The sequence below is a fragment of the Melospiza melodia genome, chromosome 12 (assembly GCF_035770615.1).
Source record: "Melospiza melodia melodia isolate bMelMel2 chromosome 12, bMelMel2.pri, whole genome shotgun sequence".
NCBI classification, from domain to species: Eukaryota; Metazoa; Chordata; class Aves; order Passeriformes; family Passerellidae; genus Melospiza; species Melospiza melodia.
Window position 1 is genome coordinate 12639326 of NC_086205.1, and position 25946 is coordinate 12665271.

Consider the following 25946-nt stretch of genomic DNA (forward strand, 5'->3'; position numbering starts at 1 on the left):
CTAGGTCTGTTCAGTCACACGAAAGTACCAGTCAGGTCCCATTTCTGTATACCACTGGGATTTTATGCCATTGAGAACAGTATCCATATGGCTGTAACACCAGTTTTCCATACTCTCTGGTAAAAGCTTCCCAGAAACCAAAATAAGGTGGAGTCTGTTTTAATCCTGCCCTGTTTACACACTCTAGGACACCTGTTTTCGAGTAAATCCTTAGCAGAAGCCAGTGAATCAATGTGCCTTATCCTGTAGGACTGACGTCTCCATTTTAAAATCTTTAAGGGATACTTAACTGAGCTGTATCATCAGGAGAGGATCCGTTTAACATCTGAATCTCCCAGGAGCCATATACATGATTTATCTGTCTGAAGGGTTAGAATCCCATCCAGCCTAGAAAACAGAACCTTGGGCAGGCCACCAGACATTTTTTTTACCTTAAGGTTTGCTAAATACCTACTGCCGAGCTCTCTGAATATTGAGCTTCAAAAAGATTAGTCAGAAAAACCTAAGAATCACACTTATCTGATCCAGCAATATCAAATCCTTCATGATGTCTACCAGAGTGAAATAAACAAACTCTCTTGTAATAAAACCTTTTTTTCTCTTCTGAAACAAATTCAAGTTTTTCATAGGTTTAGAAAGTGTGGTTCTGGCCAAGGCAGAAAAGCGACCAAAACAGCAATGAGGGGCTAAATATACAAATATATTGCTTTGTAGATAATTTTATCTATTTGCACTCAGTTATTTATTAGCTGAACATCACTGGCATGTACAAATTTGCTCTAACCAAATCATCTAACCTTTTTTTTGTATGTTTGCCATTGTCCACACATTGCAAAATTCTCAGATGCATCATGAAAGACCTTCTAGGCTTACATCTCAAACAGCAAAAAGTCAAAATTATTATGTGCCTTCAGCTGCAACTTCTTCACTGTAAGAGACAATAGGTGCACTCACATTGAGTTGGTAAGTTAAACAAGCCTTTCATTCATTCAAAAGAAAACATTACAACTCATATGGTTCAGAGAACACAAATTCTGAAATTCACTGGTAAAATTCCAGGTCACAATTACTCTTTATATACATGTCTGTCCTGGTGGAATGTGAAGAACCACACACAAAGAAGGTAACACCCTGTAGCCATAGAAACGTGTTCAGTTCCTTATTTAGGACTCTGACAAAGAATATAGTCACACATGAGGCTGAGTATCTGGATTCTGAGATATCTGTCTCCAAAGCTGGAAAGGGCACAAACACAAGGAACCCCTTCCAGAACACATTGCCTGGGTGGGCTGCTCCTCTGTGGAGTTCTCAAAGTCTCCTGAAGCAGGGCAGGCCTATCGGTCAGCCTGAGATCTGAGACTCCAAGAGGCATGGGGATCATGTTCCCAAGGCAGCCATATGCCAGATGCAAGATTATATTCTCTAGCAAGGCTGCAGCAATTCAGCAAAAATGCATGTAATTCCAAATATTTCAGCCTCAACAGATCTGTGTTTGCAGACCTTGGCATCACTGGAACGTTTCCAGACAGTTCCACTCCCATCAGCTCCATCTGTCCCGAATCTCTGGATGGTGCTACACCTCTGACACACAGGTACACATGAGATAAAGAGAGCATGTTGGAATGAGGTTACTACCCAAAGCTTCAGGGGCATAAAAAATGGATGTGAATTATTAGATCAGACTTGGATCCACCTATGATGTTCAACAGGTCCTGGCTGACAGGTTCTGCTGAGAAATGATAATAGACAAAAGCAAAGGGAAGGGAAGGAGCAGAGGTAACTAACAGACTCCTTAGTAAATTCATCCCTGCTGAGGTCATGGAGAAATCACCAAGGCTCTCCCTGTTTGTGGCATATCTAGAGGTAGCTAAAATAACATTATATGGAAAAGGCTAAGATAGAAAGAGTTTATTAGGAGAGGGAGTTACTTATAAAAACAAAATAAACAGGCAAAGGGCCTTGTGGATCTGCCTGTCAAATTAAAAAGGAGCTGTGGGTGTTTCCAGATGAGTTTAAGGAACATCTTTACCTTGAGGCATCAGTGTTTAGCCCCAACAGGGCATTTCAAGTGCCCTTTAATCGCCAGTATGAAAAGGAAGAGATAATGATGAGAACAGATGGGAGGCTAGTTTCACATCTTATTATGAAGCAAACTATGTAATCCTTACTCAGGTGTGAGCACAGGCTTTAATTCTGTATATCACAGCTGAGTGTGCTGCAGTAAAAGAGGACATTCCTGGCATTATTCTGAAATCACAGTCTGGACCCCATTTGATATAAGAAGAAAAGATTATTAAATAAACAAATTTTAAAAGATTGTGAGGTAACTCTACCTCTTGTCTACTAGAAGATTAAAAGGTTGCATGTTACACTGTGAATAGTGCTGCATCTAATAAAAAGCTGGGTTGTTAGCCCACAAATATGGAGAAGCAATTTGTTTGACTTGCCAGAGTAGGTAGCAAGGAATAGAAAGAAGGAGAGCATTCTTAACAACTGTTTGCTTCTGTCATTGCAGGAGAGGAAGAATTGCCCAAGGCAGGGATATTTCCTGGTATGGCACAGGGACTTTGATAGTCAGCTGGTAATACATTTACCAGCTATCTAGTTTTCCCAGAAGTGTCTTGACCTGAGCTGACTCATCTGTGTCCCAGGAGGCTGACTAATCATTCTGATTTATTATCCTGTGGCCTGCTAGCCATTTCAGCTCTGTTTACATTGGTGCCAGTACAAAATTTTATACAGGGCAAACTAGGTTCTATATAGGCATAGTTATTTAAACTAGATTCAAAACCAAGCAGAATTTTTCACCAAGCATCCACAAAATTGAAATAAGTACAAAATGACATTCTGCTGAGCAACATCTGGGAAAAAAGCTGAAAATTTAAAGGGAAGGCAGAGTTACAAGACAAGCTAATAAGCCAATTAAGCCTGAAGTTAATTGGTAATTCTAGGCATCTTCCAATGAAATTACAAAATTCCAAGGACTGCTTGTAACCTACAAAAAAACCACATTATCATTTTAACAAGGCAGCAATGGAGTACTGTGTTATGGGAAGCAATCTCAGTCCTATTGAATTAATAGCTCTTGGTGGTGAGCATACACAAACCATGGTGTGGAAACCAGCAAAAACGCCTCTTGGAAAAGCCAGAGAGTGTGGGCCCATATGCCTTTGTTTGCACCAAAAACTTGTTCTAAATGAAGCTCTACCCCAAAAACATACTTGGGATGGGCATAAGTGTGTCAGCTTTGTGTGATACTGTTGTCACCTGCAGACTGCAGTCAAGAAAACTTCCACTCATGAGACCTAAAGTAGACTAAGTAGAAGACTCAACAAAGCATGAAAAAAAAAAAAAAAAAAGAGAAGGATAGCACAGCTGACAAAGAGACAAAGAGTATTTTCCAAAAGCAATCTTAAACCCACATGCTCAGATATACAGTAGTACCTCACTAGCTACAGTAGTTTGGCTATTCCCACCAGGTATTACCTGTGAGATTCCACACTGCTTGTATCTTACTGATTTAAAGATAAATTGTCCTCAATTTATTTTATTTTGCTTGCTTTGGAAGCTCAGCTTGGGATCTGAGATTCGCTCTGACAAACTGCTTTCTCCATTTCAACCCACAGTAGCTGTTTGTGGAACAAATAAAGGTTCTGACAGGTTCTCTGCCCAGAATTTTGTAATAGAGAAGTAGTGAATACCCCACTGTTTCTCAAAGCCAGGCTCTGAACACTTCCTATAGAATTAATTAGTAGAAGTGTCACCATCTTGAGTTTCAGCAAATTTACAATAAAAAGATGGAATCCTGGATTATTGAAAAAGGAAGGTGTATGTTCTGTGGAAGCAAGGTCCTATTTTCTTAGCAGATCTCTTTTTTACAAATTAGTGTTTAAAGAGAAAAACAAATCCCTTATTTACAGAAAGTGCCCAAAACTTTTAATCTTACCCTCGTTTCTGAGAGAAGTATATTGCTTACAGTGGCCTTCACTTAAAAAACGTACTGATGCCAACAAATCCCTGCCAGCTGTGCATGAGAAACATTCTAAGATACACTGAACTTTGTAATATTAGTGATGTTTCCAATAGACATCTTTAGCCACTGATAAAAAAAATTTTGTATTTCTTCAACTCACTCACATGAAATGGTTGTTTCAAGTGGATCTGTCATTGTGGTTTCCTGGATTTCTTCAGTCACGTTGGAAAGCTTGTAAATTCCCATGGCTGATAGCAAGCTAAGGAAGGAAATAAAAAATAGTAAATACCACTTCAGTGGTGTAAGTCCTTTTATGCTCTTTTTTGGCTGAGAGTGCATTTCAGGAGATTATTATCTGCTTTTACACAAACTTCAAAACAGTTCCATCTGGGAATCCATCTGTATGTCCATTTTGCACCCTCAATTGAACTCCCTTCCACCAAATCAGGCTTCACTAAAGATATATACTGGTAGATTAGTATTTGGCTGAATTAAGTGAGTCTGGGCTGCTAGTTTATTTTACAGGAGCACTTGACAATATCAATACAATAAATGGATGAAGCAACTGGATGGAAAATTACTCTTTAATATCATATTACTTCCTGCAGCTACAGAGCAAAATATGTGAAAGAAACAGTAATATAAATCAGATTATCTTTTTCCATGTGCAGTGACTGGGTATTTAATATCTGCTGATTTTTAATTATATTTTTGAAAATGAAGATGTTTTAAACTGGAAACAAAATGCATGTAGAATATATTTACTACACAGGGGAATGTCAGCATATCAGCTCTGTGAAGTTATACCTCTTTTTGCACTCAGCTCATGTACTAAAATTGCTTGTGCTGCTTACTGCCTGTATTGCTGCAGATGAGACCAGAATGCAGCCCAGCACAGCTGCAGAGAGCATGAAATGCACAGCAAGGACTATCAGTTACTGACTCCAGTTTACTTTTCAAAAAGCACCTAACTGTCCCATATGCTGTAAACAATCCCATGACTCCTGGAGAACATGAATAATAGTGAAAGAATCACGCCTTCTGAACAGAAGCTTGCAGATTTTGCTGAACTTGTTCCAAGAGAAGAAATAGGAAGAAATTCTGAGTAGCATAATGCTGTTAGAGGAATATTGACACCAAGTTGACCCAGTGACAGCACTCAGAGCTGATGAAGAGATTTAAATGGTGCATTCTGGTGAGGGGTTCAAAAGTCAGAAGTCATAACCTAAAATAATTGTGTATACCGGAAATTCAAACTGTTTCACTCAGGGTCAGAATAATGAACTCATGGAATTAGTTGCCAACTAAGAATATGGAAACACTGCAGTCTAAGTGGCTTGGAGACATCTTGGCACTTTTATGGAGAGAGAAGGGATTAAAGGATCTAGTGACAAAACAGAAAAGTGGGGGTTAAGAAAAACTTAAGGGTGGACAAGCCTCTGAGGTCAAGTGGCATTTTCCTCTCCAAACGTCATTTCCTCTCTTTTATGTCACTCTTCCCAAAGACATCATGTCACAATCACTAAAGCTTAGATGAGGAATGGACTCCTACTGGATTGAAACAGGGATGAAACAGCACTATCTTTTCCTCTGCTCCATAATAGAAGCTGCTAACCAACAAGAACAGACTTCTTTATCTATATACAACGCCATGCATTTGACCCAATCAAATGCAGCACATGAGGTTTCCTCATATCAGCCTCTTTCTGTAACCTTATCTTCCCCAGTCCCATCAGAATACTACAACTGACCAGATAACAGAATTAAACTGAAGTAGTGTAATGTCACAACACAACACAAAACAACTGTCAATGTACATTTCATTGGGGACACATTTCTTAATCTGTACCACCCAAAACATTTGCAGTATTAGCATGGGCACAACATTTGCAATTGCAAGAAGTATATGGAGCTACTGGTCAATGTTTTAAGCACTAATTAAGTAACAAAACACTAATAAAGGCACTATTTTAGACATTTATGCCTTTTTAGAAGAAATCCTGTCCTATGAAGAGGTTGCATCAGATATAAAAACATTTCAGTTGGAAAGTACACGCATATTAAAAACATATGTAAAAGAAGGAGCATTTTTAATTTGTCAGGTATTAAAGCAAGACTTCATTAGAAGTTCTTACTGTTTGACTCTTCCAGAAATGGTTCCTGCAAGTTAACTTGTACATTGTAGCTGCTTTCCTTTGCCTCTCATGTGAGTTGACAACTACTGCACCAGTTGAGGCACGCAAGGGCTTCTCCAACCAGCTTGGTACTGATCTGTCCCCAGGACAGGTGGGATACTCAGATATTCTGTGCATTGTGCCGTGTCTTACTTTGTTGAGTTAGGCTCCAATCTCTTGGTCTCCGATGTAACCGTAAAAACAAGATCGAAGAAGAAGAGTAGGTAGATTATGCCAGGGGTGATGCTCTTTACTGATAAAGAGCATCAGCCATCTGCTCTTTGCTCTGATAGAGCTGTCTTGGAACCTGACTTTTCTCAACAGCATAAACCAAATCACGTTTTCCAGAGCCAGGTCCACCTGGATATATATCAGTATAAAATCACCCAGCCGTTTCTTTTCCGAAAGCTGCGAGGGGATCCCTTTGCTGATGTTTTGTGGAACATGCAGTTGTGTCTCAGCAGACTCAGTAATGCTTACCTGGGTTGTGTCCAAATCTTGCTCACTGATGGGCTTCCTCACAGGGAGAGGCATGAACAGATTTTGCACCTTTCTAATCCTGAGGAAAGTCCCTGGCAGCAGCCTGCCAGGCCAGACAGACAGAGATCCTCCAAACACTACAGGAGAGCTTGAGTGGAGCTGATTCAGATCAGCAATGAGCCCAGGCAAGAGAGCATGGGGCAGGCCTGCATTCAGGCAAGAGGATTTGTCCAGAGATAACAAAAAACATTTCAATAGTTTTCTGAATTGCAGGGAGCCTAAATGGAGAAAATGCTGAACTTTGGAACATTTGCCAGTGGTTCAGTTTACATATGGCAGAAAAAAGCTTGTGTCTTATGCATTTTACATAGAAAGCAGCTTTGTCAGTTCACATCCTGGGATGTGGCATTAAAGAACATTCCTCTGATTCTACCCACACAGACAGCTCAATTTCCCCAAATCCCTCAGCTTTCAGTTACCACTAAAAACAGATGTCAAAATCTTTGCAGACTATATTATTAAAACAGGTAAACATTTGTTTGTTTTTTTCACTCTCATCTTCTTAAAAACACTGTAGAATCACACTTTCTTAAAGCATCTCTGAGGTGCCCTAGAATTTCAGCTAACCTACATTTGCTTCTATCCAGTGTCAGTCTGACACTTCTACCTGTCTCTGCAGAATCCCACTGTACTATATAATATGCCTCCAAAACTTATCTAGGTTTCATGTAGTAGAGGTATTTTATACTTTGGGACTGATAAAAAGATAATTCAAATTATAATTATAACCATTTGCTCTATGTAACACTTGCTCCTTACAGCATAAAGCCATTTTTTTCAAATGTGAATTTGGTTTTGTTAAACCTAACAAGTTAAACCTAAAGACAGTGCAGGAGACAAGTTTCATGTGTGACCTCTCTTCTGCTCTCCAATGACACATCAGTCTCCTTGATCATTCCTACAGATAACAGCAAAACCAACAAATGGCACAAGAGAAAAGGACTTGTCAGGGTAGGTGGTGACCTGAGCCACCAATTTCTCTATTAAAGGGATATGATTGTTTCTTACTGGCACTTGTTTTCTGCTGGAGACACATCAAGGCTTGAAATTCTTGATCTATTTCTGTTTTCAGTCACTAGATCACTCTTTAAACTTAGATTTCTGTGGGGGGATACAAGATTAAACATAAAATTAATCACTAAAACATTTTTTCCACTTGAAAGAACAAAATTTCCTATTGAATATATAAGATCTTTGATTTACACCTCATGGTCACAAAATGTGTTTTGCACTTGCATCATTTGGGTACCTTCAGGCTTTTCCAGGGTCTTTTGTTCCCTGTTCTTTTTTATCCTGTAATTATGCAAGGAGAGCAACTTAACACTGTTGCCATAAAGATGAAAGCCCTAAAAGAGTGGCATGTTTAACACCTTTCAACCAATCAAAAGAGTCTGAGAAGACAAAGAGAGAGAACTCATTATCAATGTTTTTTGTTGGGGAATAAGGAAAGTTACCTAATGACTGTGGACCTTTAGAATTACTTGCTTTGGTTACAGGCTTATGCCACTGCTAAGCCGATGTGGTCTGAATTAAATTCCAGGTAAAACAGTCAGAATCCTTCTGCATCCTTACATGGTCTGACTGTCCCAAAGGGGACAGCCTCTATCTGCTCGCCCAAACACAGATTCCCTGCACTTGGCTCTGTACCCAGAGTCGTAAGAAAGTCATTTTAGGAACAATGTTCTAGGTTTCTTAAACACACAATATACATTGGAATAGTTACTGCCAAGGATTAAAATAATGCCTAAGTGATTTTTTCCAGGCACTCCACAATACAGTAATTTTTTCATCCAACAGCCTTTCATGTGACACTTTTATATAAAAATGTTTACAGGAAATAGCAAACTTTCCTTTCGTTCCTCAGGTTACATGTACCCCCATAAAATGCAAATGCTGAGTGAAGTCATTGAACTACCTGACACTTAAAAATGAGCACATCTAAGTATCCTGCTTAAGATCAAATGGTGGCTCCCAGCAGCTAAGCGGACATTTCAAACACTGGATAACTGATTTTTTCCTGGCCTCCAACTGCCACTTTTAATGGGGAGTTACACAGTGAATCTTTATTAGCAAAGACGGTGGGCCTTAGGGGGTCAAGCAAAGGCAGTTTCCATTTGCACTTGCGCAGTGTGATGCTCAAGTCTTTATCATTGTGCAGACTTCTAAAATTTGAAATGAGGACTGGGGACTGTCACAGAGACAAAACATCCAGGAACACACAGTCTCACAGCACACCAGAGTCGATGCACTTTGTAGCAGACCTGTAGGAAAGCTGGCAACAGCTGCTGGGAAATGCCAGCCAAAATCCCAGAATCTGCTTCTGCAAAGACTTTTCCAAAGAAATGGAAATGTTTCAAATCACTAAAAAACTTCCAGGATTCTCTCTCATCAGAATAGTTCAATAGTAATATTAAAATGTCAGTTGCGTGCAGTTTTCCTTTTCTCCCATCCTTTCCCCAAAGTTTTAGGAGGGGTGTTATAACACAAAAGTGAAAGCCAAAAACCCTGAAAACCGATTTGCAATTAATGCCTTTACCAGTAGCACATACAGACAGAAGCACACTGAGCTGCTGGCACAACAAACTTCAAGTTCCCAAAGCTGAACTCAATGGACATGGGCTTGTGACTCCTAAAATTTCTGTGGGAGATGCTTCGGCTATTCCCATGCTGGGCAAAAGACAACACAAGGTCCTCCAACTGAATGGGAGTGACTCATAAGGAAGCAGCAAATCTTTCCTAAGAAGGACCTATCATCACCTTCCTCTTCCATTCTTGCTGGAGAGATGTCAAAACTTTGCTTCTCTTCCCTCTGTCCTTCCTTGCATATTTTTCAATCAAATTATTATGTCACAGTCTTCTTTCCTCTCAATAAAGAGAAGCATCCAGCCCTTCAGCATTCCAACTGCAATCACCTGCAAAAACAATGAACAAGAGCAGCAGAGCACACTTGCTGCTGCTTGGCCAGCAGGTGGGAAGGGTCCCTTCCCTTGAGCTGCACTGGCTGCCCAAGGTGTGCTGTGAGTGAGACTTTGTGCTTGTGGCTACTCCACAGCAGCTCACCATGCCAGGGACACAGGTGCAGCTGTTTGTGGGGCAGTGTGTCCTGGCTCTGTGACATGCCAGCTCAAAACCCTGTGACAGGAACAATCTGTTGGGGCAGGAATTTCTTACATGTCCTTTGCTAGATGTAGAAATCAATGACAAAGATACACACACTGGGTAAAAAGGAGCTTCAGGCTCTCTTCATGTCTTCTCCCTCACTGCCAGCTTTGGGAAGAGAGCAGTTGCTGCTAAAGAAAAGGAGCTTCATATTTTGCCATGTTCGTTGTCATGGTTTTTTCCCCCTAAGGCCTTATCCCAGTTACTAAAGAAGTAAATTGGCAGACAAGAAATGCTGGCAGTCAGGATCCTATTGCCATAGGGCTGCTTTGTCTCTCAGTGCAAATAGTCAGTGTATTTCTGGTTTATGTTTACCATCAGAGCTGCAGTCAGTCACAGAAGCTGCAGTTCCAGCCTTGCAGCTGCAAGGGGAGATACCACACCCTGCACAGAGGAGACTTTCAGAAGGGGATGCTGAGGTACCTGCTCTTGTGTCTCCATGAGCACACCCAGGGCCAGTCTGAGGGGTTTGGGCAACTAGGATAGTCTGGTTCTTCTGCACAACAAATCCAATTGACTAACAGTATTAAGTATTAGGCATTTCAAATAATCAGAATTCATCCAAACAAAATGCTATTCATTTGAAACACCTTGTTCCAAACATTCTGCAAGTCAGAATCTGGATCCAGCCTGGATTACCACTTCAAAGCTGATGATTCTAAAAATTGAAATTCAAAACCAAATTTAAAAATACCATAAATAAAATTATCTACAACTGAGACCCACCTTGGAATGTGTTTCTTTTAATGCAAAAAAGAGAATCTTGGCAAAGACAGCAAAATTTTATCACTTGCTTTTCCCAGAGGATATACTACCTGCATGGGATGAGCATAATGGAACTCATTCTAATGCTCCATCCAGAAGAGAGTCCATGAGAAAATAAGAATATGTCTTTTTAATGAGTGGAACCAAAAGAAGGGTGACTGAGACTTGGCCAATTCAACTTTTCTAAAAGCTTATTCCATTGTAGTTATTGTGTACTTCATTTCCTCACACTCAGGACACACACCTGACAATCTGACCACACAATTCCACTGGACTTTGATGTAAGGGTGAGCCTGGCAGGCAGGCAAACAAATTGCTTCAGCTCACATCTCTCTTTCTGGCATTTTTGTCTTTCTTCAAGAATCAACTTGGATAAAAGCAAGCCTCTTGAGAGGAAAAATATGCTTCCATTTAGTGAGGAACCATCCTTTATCCATCCTCAGACTGAGAAAGGAGTATCATTGGCTCTAGGAAAGAAAAGGAATGCACAAATGCTGAACTAGCTGATGAGCGTTTCTATGGGAAGGCAGGAAGAGGAGGGTTTCAAAGAAACATTTGGGTTTCTTTGAAAAGGTGTACACATTTTGGGTGTACAATAGGAAAATTATAACTGCTTTAGAAATGATTTCCAAGAAAACTTACAGCTGTGTACAGGCAAAAGTCTCAGTGGGGGAAGAAGCAGCACCGTGGGCTACAGGAAAGGTTCAGAGAAGGCGGCCAGGCTGCCTGGATTCACAGAGGCACTGTCACATAAAGTCACATATGGACAACTGGCCTCCCAGCCTCCACTCCCAGATAGAAATAGACCTCTGGGGTGTAAGAGGGGAGGGGGCAGACCAAAAAGGCAGAATTACCCTCCCTCTGGCCTGTGCTAGATTTGTCTGCAGGCACAAGCAGTCACGGGGTCTGTGAAGCAATAAGATAACGTGACATGGCAGAGCTTAAAAATAACATTGCTGATTGGAAAACATCAGTGTCCATTACATGGGACAAACTCCTGGGGCTCCATGCAAAAAGGTTTCCAAAGTTCTCTGGGATGGGAGTCCAGTTCTTGAAAAGTGGATAACAGCAAATAACTTGTGGGAAAAAGACAACTCCCAGGTTTATTCAGGCATCCAGAGGGTACTCTGAAACTGCCTGTTACATCAGGCTCCAAAGCAAGGAAACACTGAGGTCTCTAACATGTGCATTTCTACAGTAATTAGACCTTACTAAAATGCTGCTCTGTATAACAAAGGAGGGCAGGAGAGTCTGGGTGCTTGGGATTGAAAGAGCTTCAGACATGGATATAGCTGAAAGGAAAGCTATAGCTGAAGGAAAATCTGCTTCTACACAATCCAAAATAAGTTGTAATAAAATAGTATAGGATTGCTTTGCATGCACTGAATAACAGGTAATTTCACAACTTCCAATACCCATACTTTAGACAAGATTTTACAAACCAAATTTAATGAGTTCTGTTCAAGGGACTCTTGCAACACTGTGGAGCATGCAATATCCACAGGTATTGCAACATCTAATTGCAAAATAAAGCCTGTTTGCCTCCAAATCTCCTCATGCTCTGCTTCCAGCCAACGGTGACAATGTTACATGGAGATGATTTTTTTTTGAGTTAGTGAGTTGAATCAACTCAGTAGTCATCTGACAGGCACCCAACACCCAAGTCAAGGAAAGCAGCACAATTGCAAGGCCAGGAGCTAAGTAGGGGAGCAAGACCTCCTCTGTAACACTGGACTATTAGCACAGCTGCTTCTGGCACTGCAGTGCTGCTCACAAGCCGTTCAGCTGTGCCCTTGGTTGGAGGCAAGAGTTCTGCAAGTCACTTCTGTGCCCAGGTACTCCAAAGTGGACAGGAAATCAATGCTGCACCCACCACGTGTTGTGGCCACTCCGGTAAAGAACCAGGGAGAAGCAAAGCATTTGTGAACATTTATTGGCACAGAAAAAATACCCCAATTATCTGTGAGTGACAAGCTAACAGAGGGAGTCTTTACACACTCAGATTCAGAAATCAAGCACAGCAGTTCACTACCACTGACCACAGAAAAGTGGGTATCTAGAAACAGCTCAGACAATGTAAGGTTTGCTGGTAGCTCTTTCTTTTCCTTTTTGTTTTTAGCTGAGTCCTATGCTCTGACCAGGTTGCACTTCACACCCCCTGTTTTTTCTCAATATATTCTAGCCAACTTCTGCTTTTCCCTCAAACTTGCAGGCCAGAATTACTGGGAGGGGAGCATCACTGTACCTTCTTATAGAGAGAAAAAACACAGCACTGAACCATTTTATGTGATGAAATGAACACAGCCCCTGGTGATCAAAGGAGAAAACCAGCATCTTCCAGAAAGAGCTCAGAGTGGGACCTAGCTGAAGGTCAGAGGATTCTGGAGGAGCCCTGAGTGCATGGCCCAGTGACACAGCCAGGCTGACCTGCTGGCTGGCAGGTGCAGAGGGAAGACTTCTGTTCTGACATATGTTATTCCTCTGTCCCCTGTCCCCTTACCACTTAATTTTGTTTGTGAAGTCTTACAAATTAAGTAGGTTGAACAAGCCACGGTGGACCACCAGAGCTGCTGTGGGGAAAACAGTGGGGAACAGGAAGGTGGAAGGAGCAGGATTGGTCCCTCTCACCTGAAAAACTGAGAAACATCATCAAACTGTGACTTCTGATGGAGACTATACTGGGTCTCTGTATCTCGGCATGGTTCTGTCATTGGGCACTCAGGCACTCGCAAGAAAGAGTGAGAGGAAGAGGTTACCTGATCAATCAAGTATTTCCTTCAGCTGCAGCTGTTTTTCCTACAGGAAGCCCTGGCTTGTATAAACCACTCAAGAAGCAAACATCAAAGGGCTCCTCTATCACTTAGTCAGGATAATAGACTGTACTTGAACTCAGTGAAGTGAAACTTCTTAAACTGAGAGCTGGAGTTTAATTTGTTATTCCTGGCAAACTGCCCAAGAGGAAATGGATCCAGGGCAGAAGTTTGTTTGTTAGATAGCAGTGAGAGATTGACACTTTTATAATAAGCCACAAAAGCAGGGAGAATAGAAAGAAACTACTGATTTTTATATAAGATCTGCTCTTAATGCTGCATCAGTTACAAGATCTCTTTTTAGTAATTGTCAAATAATGGAAATAAGAGACCATGAAACATCAGTAAGAAGGATTTTGAGCAGACATTCTGCACATGAGGCTGATTCAAAAGAATAGGAGGAAAAAGCACAAAATCAGCTGCAGCAGGTCCTTTACAGACTGGAATCCTTCCCCAAAGACACCACGTACTGACTGCCAGTCCTGTCCACACTTCAGCACATTGCATGTCCATAGCCTGCCCACCAGCATCAAAAATGTAGTGCAAGGAGCTCTTAGTTGTTAGATAAGGTAGGTTACAACCCAGCCAGGATCCCACTCCAGCATGTTGTCCTGTAGCTCTGCTGCCTCTGTGCCTCAAGATATGGAAGCTCACAGACCCTCTGTCCTCTTGTGGCACAGCCTCAGTCACACCAAGCCCCAGAAAGCCAACAGAAAACATGACTTGTGGTGAGTAGAGAGCACAATGTTTTCACTGCACTGAAATTCTTTGCTGTGTTTTTCAAAACAACCAACTGCACCTGACAGACACACCTTAAGGAAAAACATCACATGAACATTACCCAGTGATCTCTCAGGTGAGCTCAATTAAGATATCATCTTCTAAATAAGAAACCCAAAGTTCCTTTTTGACTTCAGGATATATAAGTGGTACCTCTTTATTATTTATTAACAGTAAATGCATTCCATGGTAACACATGCCATTTTGGAATCTCCTTTACTGTCAGTAATTTACAAGCTGCATTAAGACAGACAGTTCAAACTAATGAAAGTTCCTAACAAGAGCAAAGCAGTGCATTTACCATAAATACCAAGAGACTTCATCCCTTCAGGCAATTTTTAAAATATTTTTTTTTACTTCACTATGCCTGGAGCACAGGTTAAAAAGCTGATTAGGTATATACATTTAAGAACAACTACAAATATTAAGAAATGCTACCGGGAACATTTGGTAGTAGCTCTTCTGAAGTTCCTCGCACAGATTTTGCAATGTGGAAGAATTCTAAATATTGTTATACCTCTTTCCTTGATATTTTGTTCCTTTGGTAAAGCATTTTATTTGGAAAGGCTTTGTCTAAAGGTTAAACAGTCCCTATGCAATCTCTGAATGAAAGAGAAAAGCATGTTTAGATGTCTGGTCCCACCTGCCAGTGTCCCATGCCTGCCAAAACTTCCAGCCTGGCTGGACACTGGCAGCTCCCAGAGTACATTTGCCACCAAGTCCTGTCCTTCCATGTGGACAAGGCAGAAGTGGATCCACCCTCAGACCCTGCAGAGATGCAGCAGGGAGTTTGCAGCTGCTTGGACCATGAATGCTGTTACAGACATTCCTCATCATTCAAAGAATAAATAGCAGCACACATGGAAGCCTCCTGTGGATCAGTCTGAGGCCAGGAGCAGCCGAGCTGACCCACACTGGCTCTGCCATGCGCCACAAGAACAGATACCAGGTGAACGTTGTCCAAATCCATGTCCTGTTGTTTCTGCCTGGGTCTTGGTGAGATTGTCTCTTGGGAAGGAAAAATTAATCAATTAACATTCATCCATAATTAAGCAAATTGGCTATTGGAAAAATTTAATAGCAAATAGCAAATAATGATTTTCATACCATAAGAAGACAAAAAAGAGAAACAGGAAAGCATGAAATCATAGTCTGGCTTTCTGCACAAGAACCACAGAATAAATCATATGCTGTTGATACATTGCTTTCAGATTCTCACCCAATGGTTATTATGACCAAACCTACAGCACCTCTGTATGTAAAAACAGAGGAATGAGGCTGGTGGAGACTGTTTGGTTCTCAAAGCTAAGATAGCTGTAAACAGGTAACATCTTTACCTTTAAATTAACAGTTTTAGCTAATTGGGCTGTCACTTTTCCATCTACAAACCACTAAGCATTTGCCTCCTCAGCTCAGGGAAAAGGCCTCCAGAGACTGTGAGTCAGTGAATGAAAACTGTTTTGGGTCCCATGGCAAAGAAAGTACTTTGCTCTCAAAAATAGATACATTTCTTGTGGGAAAAAACAGCCCAGCTCCTTCCTCTCCCATAGATAACAATGTAAAATGTCAGACACCTCCCAGGCTCTGTTCCCAGGAGATCAATAGCATTGCAGTCATTACTTTGGTGGGTTTTTTCCTTAAAGGTTAATTCACATCTAACAAAAAATTGTGACCCAACAGTCCACTGCTTATGGGAGCATGAGGTGTGGAATGTCAGGCTACCAGTAGTGTTGAACTGCTACAGTTGCAAAAAGCTACAACAGGATTTGGGCACTTGGAGACACAAAACTGGGCTGGGAGGCAGGTAAAGATTGGATGCAGGGGAGCAGGCAGGGCCTGTGTTCAGTGCACAACAGTGAGAGGCTCCAAAGCCAGGGGAGGAGGTTGCATGCAGGGAAAACCCACCTGCTTTCTTGTGTTTGCAGCAGAAAGCCCATGGGATGCATTCACTGTGTTGCCAGTATGTCCTGTAGGTTTGGGGCTGCACAGTACAGTAGAGCAACATGGAGTGAAACCCTAAAGATCACATTCAAGGATAAAAGTTGGTCCATGTGCACTCTTTTAATGCAAAGGCTTTCACCCAGAGGGTTTGGTGACTGCAGCACTTGGTGCCCTGGCACAGAAAGAGCTCTGCCAGAGCCACCAGGCCAGAGCCCTGTGCAGCTGGCAGCACAGCAGCCTGGGGGCTGAGCCCTGCTGGGAACTGTACAGAGGGTCTGCCAGCAGCACTGCCACCCCTCTGTGTCACAGCCCTGCATCTGGCTGCAGCTCCTCAGGAGTCTGCTGACCCTCAGCCCTGCTGGGCCCCTGCACTGCACCTCACACCTGTATTAACTTTGTGCTGAGATTGCAGGCAGCCACCCCTAGAGCAGGGGCAGAAGCAAGGACAGATGTGAGATGCTCCCCAGAGATGATCCTGGTCCATTATTCTCATTTCACAAGATAAATTCAACACCAAATAGCGGGAAAAAATAAAGAAAAAACAATCCCAGGCAGGCAGTTAAACTGAACCCCAGGCTGTGCAGTACCACAGCAGGCTCCACAAAGCTCTTGCAGTCCCAGAGGAGTAAGAAAAGGGGGAGGAAACATCACAAGAGATGACTTTGCTTACTCACATCATTGGTGCAGACACACTTGTTTACATTTGATTGGCCTCATCTAAACTTTGCTGGAGGTTGACCATAATATTTACAAGCTGAAAGAACAATTATGTAGCTGAGAGCAGCTAAATGGAACAAAACAAAACCAGAGACAGAGAAATCATGTCATTTGCTAAAGTCAGAAAAACAAACTAAGCCATCAGACCACACATCTGCCTCATGCTATATAAATTTACACTGTGGTACTATTTGTGCAGCTTTACTGCAATATGGATGTTCTTTGAGTTTATAAACACTTACAGTGCTTATGTGCTCCATGTACTTATTTGTACCATAAAAATTTATATGGAAGGATATTTCCTATGCCTCGTCTGTTTGTTTACAGAGTCCACCTTTAAAAGACCAATATTCTTCCCTCTGGGGCCTGTTTACAGCCTGCACCTGTGATGGTTTCTTCAGTTTCAGCCTCATGGGCTGTATTTCTTACATAACTGTTTTCCCTCTTTCAGACACCATTAATCATCTTTCTGTCAAGATCTTCTTCCCACACCAGGCTTTACTGTACATTCCTTGCGTTTTTGTACCATGATGTCAGTCCAGAATGGAACAAAGATAAGAATTGCTCAAGATTTTCCTTCAAATGATCCTACTTCTACAAAGCTATATATAAAATAAAACCCTCATATTCACCATGGAATTTGGAAGGGACCAGGCTTGGGGATTTGTGATTTTCTCATATTCTATACCCTTATTTCTTGAGAACTTAATGCAAAATTATTTTGGAAAAATGAGTGCAGAAGTACAGGGACAAAGCAAGCACAACACAGGTTTGTAATCAATGGTAGAGCAACTAGGCAAGTATGTAAATTACACTGCAAATGTTTTGAAAATAGTTTGTCAACCATGCTTAAAAAATTATTACTTTTTTTCACACTTTTCAATGTTTGGAAAAGTTAGATTGTTGCATGCATTTAACACCTTTTTGCCACTGCAAATGATTTAGAATAGCAAGAAGAAGAGAGTGCTGAGATGCTACTTCCGTTAATTTGCATGTTTCAGAGATAGGACGGACTCCAAATTTTTAATTATCATTTTCCTTTTATGAAAGAAAGCAAACTCTATTAATCTGTCAAATCCCTAGTCCTGGGCAAGCATTCACCCTACTGTGGTTTTATTGGACTCAAGAGTAGGTAGCTCCAAATAAGTAAAGATCTCTGGCTTATTTTGTTGTAAGACTAACACCATAAAGAGTAAAGACTCCACATAATATCACAACAAAGCATCAGAGGAGCAGCATTGTAACATATCTGGCTGTCAAGTATCAGCCTATAAAAATACCCAGGCAGGTCTGTTCTTCTCTTGGAGTGAAGAAGAGAGCTGTTCAGGCAGAACAATATTTGTTTTATTGACAGATTTTACTGTTATCTGTTACCCACCAGTGGGCCCCATTTGCAGTTTTCATCATAGAGTAATTGCTTATTAGAGACATTAGCAGGTTGTTTATTTGAAAACTATTATGCTAATAAGGAACAATCATATTAGCAAGGTGTGCTCTTTACAACTTTATTTGTTTATCCTCAGGGACTAAACTTCTGAAACCTCAAACCTTTTGTTACATACTGAAAGATTTGTAAGTAAAATATCTGAAGTTTTTTTTTCCATGTCTGAGAAATTTGTCCAATAATAATCAGTAGTTTTATTGCTATCATAAATAACAGGAGCTGCCTCTGACAGAAAGATGCTCACAGGATTGAAGGCTATTCTGTACACAACCATTTACTTGCTAAGCAGTCTGGGAAAACTATGTTGCTGCTGTATTTGCATATTTTCTTATTATAAATGTTACCATAGCTATAACATATCAACTTTAGTATATTATTAAGCCCAAAGGCAAGGGAAATACTGATTGTAGCATAACTTCCAAGGCTCTGGGAAAGCACCTGTTTCCCTTATCCTTTGAGCTTTAGGGGTTTTTTAACCTCAGACTCACCAATAAACTCCCTTAACCTAGATGGGATCAGTTATATTTACACATCCCAAGATTTCTAACAAACCAACAAGTACTTACAGCACAATTTCACTCCTGCAAGAAAATGCTTTCACCATTGCCACAGCTGAATTTTTTGCTATGCTGCTGCTGTTCATTATTTTGCTGTGCCAGGGGTATTTGTACTACATACAATCAGGCAAAAATTTAGAAAGCAGTCCTGCAGCGGGTAGTGCCCACAAACAGAGTAGAGTTGCAGATCCCAACCTGACTGCCTAGCAAAGCAACAAGACATTATTATTTCTATTCCAGTAGCACACAGGCCCAAATTTGGATCACAGCCCAATGTGATTAGGTGCAATGTAAACACATAAGTAAAGAACATCCCAAACCAAGAGGATCATATATAAAATGATGACCAAAAAACCCCAAAACAAACCAAAAATACGGCGGCAAAAAAAAAAAAAAAAAAAGGCAAAAAAGGAAGAGCAAGCAAACCACAAAGCAGGAGAAGTAAAAAAGGAAAGAACAACTTGCATGGGGACTGACCAAACACAGCTCACCTCTTGCCTGTGGTTCACTTTGGCAGCCGTGGAGTGGAGGATGTGGCTTTGGATTAAGTAATCAGACAAGTCTGTGTAAAAATGGAAACAGAATTGGATTTTGTTATGCAAAAATATAGATACTAAGCACTCTAAGTATCCTAGTGTATTTGCCTTCTCCCTGTTTCTGTGTACATACAAACCTGCATGTATGCTCGTGTATGACTCATGCTAAAGTTAATTTAATGCTATTGCAGTGTAAGTAAAACGCTGTAAGAGGAGGTAACAATGCAGGGAATCAGACATGTTGTATCAAAATCACATGTGTCTGTGGGCTGGAGTCCAAATTTTGGAAACTTATAACTGTTGAAATTGAGTGAGCACACCCAGATAGTACCTGAACTTACACTTCATTGACTTCATATGAGAAAAGAGGGGCAGAAGGAGATGAATTCTTATACCAAAATTAAAACTTCTTGCAGTAGTCTCTACAACTGTGTAGGCAAACTGTAAGAGCAAAGAAAAGAGAAATATATAAAAGGCATAATGTTTTTTTCTGAAGCCTCAGCCACTCTTCAGGAAGGAGACCTATCACTTTACATGAAACTTTACAAATCAATGCTTCCTTCAAAACATGGGAGATCTTGCTTCAGTACTGCCTTTGTGCCAGAAAAGTCTCTCTGAGTAAGGGCTGCTTCACTTCATAGCCCGTGCAGAGCTCCTAGGGCTGAAAGCTCAGCTCAGTATCTGGGTGCCCTTCCAGCCAAGGCCCTGCTCTGCCTGCACTCAGCCCCCTCAGCAATTCCAGAGGATCCCATCTGTGCCAAAGGACTTCCCTGCATCTGGAGTGGCAGGATAAAAGCCAGCTTTGGACAGCTGAGAGCGCATAAGAGCACGTGATGTAGTCCCAAACTTTAAGGGACCATTTCAGCAACTCCTTAAAACAGGCCTGTGCCCAGTAAGGTTTGCCCTTTGAGCCTTCAGTGTAAATTGCAGTGCATTCTACTTGTGTGTGCTTCAGCAGAATGCCAGGCTCACAACACCCAATCCAGCAGAACAGGGGTTGGACAGTCCCTTCTTATCTTTGCCTGCCCCAGATTTTGCTGGCTGCTTGTTTCACCCTGCCAACACACAAGGGTGACAGCTTTCCAACCTCTTCCTCAGCTACTTACATCAGCTGGCAGAAATTCTTCAGAGATGGCAAGAGGGCTGGATATTTACAAGTAGTGTTTATTTTTCTGGAATAGCATATGCAGCCAGCTGCATGTTCTCTTCATCAGAAAGTCTTGTGATCTGAATACCCTTAAGCCACTCTCCTGTGTCTCTTGTTCCTCTTGATCAGCTTAAAAAAAAAAATAAAAAAAGAACACACTGCCACTTCATGGTGTGCTCTTCTTACAAGCACTATGTTGTTAGCACAGAGAGTATGGGATGGCTTTGAGAGTTCTCTTTTCCAGCAGGTTTATATTTGAAGGTGACAGTAATGAATGGGATCAGCCTGTTTCTCACTTGCGGGGGCTGAGCCTCAGGCTGGAACAGGCAGTGCAGAGAGGAGGATTTGTGTCCAGTTGTGCTCCAACACCACCATGGCTTTAGGGCCCTTCTCTCGGACTCACCCTTGCTCCAGGTCACTGGTAGCAGAACTTGCATGTGAGGTTTGTCTTGGTTTCCAGCCTAAATCTACTGGCTGTACTTCTGCTCACAGTCTGAGAGAGGCCTGTGCTGGCTCCACACACAAGTGACTACAAGTGAATAAATATCAGTGATGCCACAGTAGACAGGAACTGATGAGCTGAGGCCTTATCATGCACCCAGAAACAGCTGAGGGAAGCAAAGCCAGGCTCAGGCAGCTCCAAAGCCCTGCTCTCCACACTCCTGTCACCTCCCCTTGCCACTGCCTGGGCCCTACTGCTTCTGCACAGGGTGTGACAGAGAGGGGACCCCCTCCAGCTCACACGGCAGGGTGACAGCACCTCCTCACTCCTCTGCCTCACCCCTGTGCAGTTGCTGGGAATGCAGGGTCCCCAGAGACACTGCCAGTCTGACCAGCAAGTTCCAGGGGTAGAGGGAAATGGGAGCACCACATTTCTGAACAACTACAATGAGCCATCAGGGCTCAAAATTGCCATTTTAATTGTCTCCCAGCAAAGTAAAGCTTGCACAGAATACACTGCTGAAAATAACTTTTTTTTCCTTCCACTCTTTCCAATATTTTTTTTTTCTTCCAGTTTTCCTTGGTTTTATTTTTAGCCTGGTTTTAGTGTCCAGCAGGAACACTGGAGGAGCAGAAAAGGTGGGGATTTTTCTTGTTGTTCAATGGGACTGAGCAGCTCCAAACCTCTCAGCTCTAGTTTTGCACTACTGCCCTGCCTTCCTCTTGGGGATCAATGCAGCAGCACTGTTTGGGTTATGTGCTGGATATAGACTTAGTTCTCCTCCATTCTGCTGTTCCTGCAACTCCATTAAATTTCCACTGGGTATTTGAAAACAACATTATATATGTATATACACACATACACACAGACACATAAAACAGAGCTCTTAAAAAGAGTTTACATTCTGGGAGGAAGCCAACATTGATTTCTTTAAATTCGGTGTAACTCCTGACTTCTGAAGGAGTTCATGTGTCTGAGAAGCAACAATGGAAATTTGTCTTTCAGTGTTTCTGCTTATCATTCATCAGGGTTCTGGAGTACATTCATATCTTTGCAAGGGCCTGGAGAAGCTTCACTAAAAAGACTTGTTCCCAACAGCAAATCTGTAAATTTGTCTGAGGGACTGACTGACTACAGACAGATGTACCACATTCATTGCTCCTTGCTCCCCAGCTCCCCAGCTGCAGCACTCAGCTCCCATACAGCACCACTGCTGCTAAAGCCTCAGCATTTCATCCACCCGTTCACCTGCCACAAGGCAGAATGAGTGTGTGAAGTATTAGTGTAACACAGGAGCTCCCAGGACTAAAGAGGAATCTGGCACAGATGAGACAAGACAGGCTGGGTGATGGCCTGCGTGGGGAGAAGCTCAGGATGCGAACACACTGCAAACCTGCAAATGTGCTGCTCGTGTCCAAGGAGAAGAGGCTGCTGCCATAAATCACCTTCTCTGTGAAAATATTCTGAAATGACAGCATCAGCCTCTATATTTGAGAGATAAACTATCCAGTTTCTTTAGCCTCCCTCAAACTTTATCACAGACACAAAGAAAATGAGAGATAACAAAAAGAAATCTATCTGAGAAGCCATTTATTTTTATCAGCCTGGACCTCTAGGACAGAGTTCATGCAATTTCTTTTCTGCACCATTCCCCTTCTTGGAGTCATCACACTTAGGCAGTAAAATATCTAATTTTAGTCATTGTCAAAAAATTGGCAACTCCTGTGTTTCTGAAAGAGTCGAATACGGTGTTAGGCTAAGTCACAATCTGGCATCCAGGTCAAGTTGGGGTTTTTTTCAAGGTCAGAATTGCTTAAAGAGAGCCCCTAGAGATGGAGCACAGATACTTGACTTGAACAAACTAATCTGAAAGAAATATATTCAAAATGAATGAGGTTGTTGATAAACTCCCAGGACAAAAATGTCCTTTGCTCTTTGCAATAAGAACAAAAAGGCATGAACACAACAAGGACATTTATATACAGAGGGTGATGGGACACAAAAGCAATTAGAAAGGTTGGATTTACCTTTGCTTGCTTCTACTCCTATAACTGTCAGAGTTTCAGAGGAGGGGAATCCTTGTCCTGTTTTCCCAAATGTCTGGGGCTCACGATTAAGAACTCTGCATGTTGTGCTCGGCAGCAGGGTGGTGTTCCATGCTCCACACTGAAATCTTCCCAGGGCAACCTCTGGCCACCATTTCTGCTTCCACCTGCCAGGAAAGTATTGGCCCTGCAGAAACTTTTGCAAACAAACCCTCTCAAACAGCAACAGCCACAAGTGAGCATATTATAAATGGTAAAGGAGCACTGAACAGTTCTTTTCTAACCAGAAAAAGGCTGCTGTCAAGTGATTTAATTTCCCTGCTAAATTGTATAGTAAAAAAGAAATTGCATGTAAAGACCATGTGACTGGGAACGAAAAACCTCTCGTTGAAATCTTTCATTTGCCCTTTATCACACTGTTTTGCTTCATATTCTATAAATAGCTCATGTGCACTGTTTTTCCTTTTGGCCTCATAACTATGAACTGGTTCCTCACTGGCTTTGCAGAGACTGAAGAAAAATCTCTGGAGAATGCTGTAAGCATTTGATAGAAGCTCATAAGTGGATTAATTTCAAAACAGGGCTCAGTCGGCACATTTAAAAATATATAATAATAATAGCTGTTTGTAATAGATTCATCTCCTTCTGTAGCAGAAATCAGGAATCGGAGTAGCTTGGTTTCTGCAATCTGATTTTAGTTACAGTTAGGCTGCAATTTATTTTTAGTAACAAACTGTTTCCCCGAGACAGATTTGGCTGCTCATTAGCATTGGGAGTCTTCTCTACCAAAAATATATTGTGATATTTCCTTTAAGCTTTGACTAGACCCACCCATTTAAACATAAACTCCACTCTGCAAAGACAGAGAACATTTGATTATCCATCTTGTCATTGACAGATGATAAAGATACTGAAAATCAGTTGTCCCTCTTCCCTAAATGTTTTACTTAGTATCACTACACAGTTTTCCTTTAAAATGGCAGGGGAATCTGTTAATCTGCATTATGAGCTTAATGAAAAGAAACATAATTGAAAAATTGTTGTAATGAAAGAGAGTAAAATACCAGTTGTGTTGGATTTGTGATTTTATACCACTCAACTACTTCATCAAAACATTGGCTGGGGGAATCCTTCACAGTGACTCCTCTAGATGGGTTAATTGGCAGGTTGAGATCCAAATCATTGCCTTCACCAACTCATCTTTCCAAAGAGAGTTTAATCTCTTTTGCTTCCCATTTCATCACTGGTGTCAGCTGCAGTAGCAGCATGATTTTACTTATAAATCAGTATTTTCCAAGCCATTTTTTCTGCTACACCCACCCAGGTAACCTTCAGGCAGGCAGACTCTGATTTCAACATCAGAAGTGCCAGCTTTGGTCAGGCCAAGGGCCCCTCCTGCCTCCCTGCAGCAGGAGGAGAGCTTCTGAGCAGCTGAGGCCGTGGTGTTTCATGGCTTTGAACGCCTGTTCTCCAGATGTGCTTAGCTGGGCTGATTAAGGGTTACCCACAGCAGGCAGATTTACTATGGCTCACCCCTGTGGAGGATGAAAATACCTCCCTTGCAGCACACCACACATCAGGAGATGGTGAACCTGACACAGAACAACCTCTTAGAGCCATGGTCCTGCAAAGGTCAGCTCCCTGCTGCACCCCACATCCTGGGGTGAAAGTAAACTTGTTTCTGCAAAATATTTGCTTTAGTAAAGATGAACTCTACCAGGTGCTCAAAGGAGCTCATCCCAAAACTGGCAATGTCAGAGTTCAGATGTGCTATATGGCAGATTTGGAGCACTGTGGGTTTGGGGTTTTTAGTTCTTTAGCTCCCTTAGCCACTATTAACAAGGTGTCATGGTTAATTTAAATTATTTTCAAGATAGACAAGCTGTTGGAGTGGACTGCAATCAATGCCTCACTAAAGCTTCAACCACTACGATGTCCTGATGGTTCAAATGTTACACAGAACTGGTAAAATTCAAAGACCACTTCTTTAAACTTCTTTGAATTACCAAAGGATATAGTGCATTTCCATTACAGAAAAAGAAACCTTTTCCCTAAGGGCACTGTTTATTTTTGTTATTTCAATTAGTATTTTCATATCTAATAACAAGAAATAAACCCCACTTTAAAAGTATGAATACAATCTTAGCAGTTAATTGTCATGGCATTACAGAAATACCACTGAAATGGATATGAAAATTGCTCAGAGCAATTTGTAGAGCCATTTCATAAACCAGGGAGTGCAACAACTCCTCCAATTCATACATGTTTACACACAGAGCTTTCACATATTTACTTGATTTTGGCAATTATGTCAGCCAGAGAAACATCATTTCCTGATGTAAAGGGCTCAGACTTCATAGATTTTTCCACTGAAATCATTAATATATTTTTCACTGAAATCACAGCAGCTGATTCAAAAATTCTTAACCCCCTTCTTCTAACTAACCTTGACCGTTTGACCCTGAGAGGTTTAACAGCTAATTGCCTCTTTGAGGGAGGGGTCTGAAAATGGATTTCAAAGAAAAGCAGAGATCGTTTTATCTCTGACATTACTGTACAAGCAGGCAGTGGCAACCTCTGCTCTGGGTTTCCCTTGTTTCAGCTGCCTCCATCCCAAGGGCTGTTCCTGGAGCAGGAATGTGGGTGCTTAGCTCGCCGGTGATGGTATCTGTGCAGCACCACAAACGGCCCCGCATTCCTGGCATATTTGGTGGCCTGCATCAGCCCCGCTTGGAACAAAAGCTCTTGTTTTGGACACATCACTGCAGACTGTTGCCTGATCCAAACTGTCTGCCTCCTTCTGAACTTCCAACCAGAAATGACAGATCCATTTGTAGATTTCTAACAGATCTAGCCTCAGAAAACCTATCTGACACTGCCTCTATAGGTGCTGCCTTTTGCATCCAGGGTTGTTTT

General features: G+C 41.6%; 1 long non-coding RNA gene across 1 annotated transcript in view; it reads right to left on the bottom strand.

The window, feature by feature from the left end:
* LOC134423636 (uncharacterized) overlaps nucleotides 1-23193 on the bottom strand; it is a 226680-nt gene extending 203487 nt beyond the window's left edge. Inside the window, exons 1-3 of the long non-coding RNA XR_010029159.1 lie at nucleotides 23013-23193; nucleotides 19352-19422; nucleotides 4138-4232 (exon numbers count right to left, since the gene is read on the bottom strand). This is a non-coding gene — a long non-coding RNA (uncharacterized LOC134423636). The remainder of the gene's footprint in view (nucleotides 1-4137; nucleotides 4233-19351; nucleotides 19423-23012) is intronic.
* Nucleotides 23194-25946: the final 2753 nt, after the last annotated feature.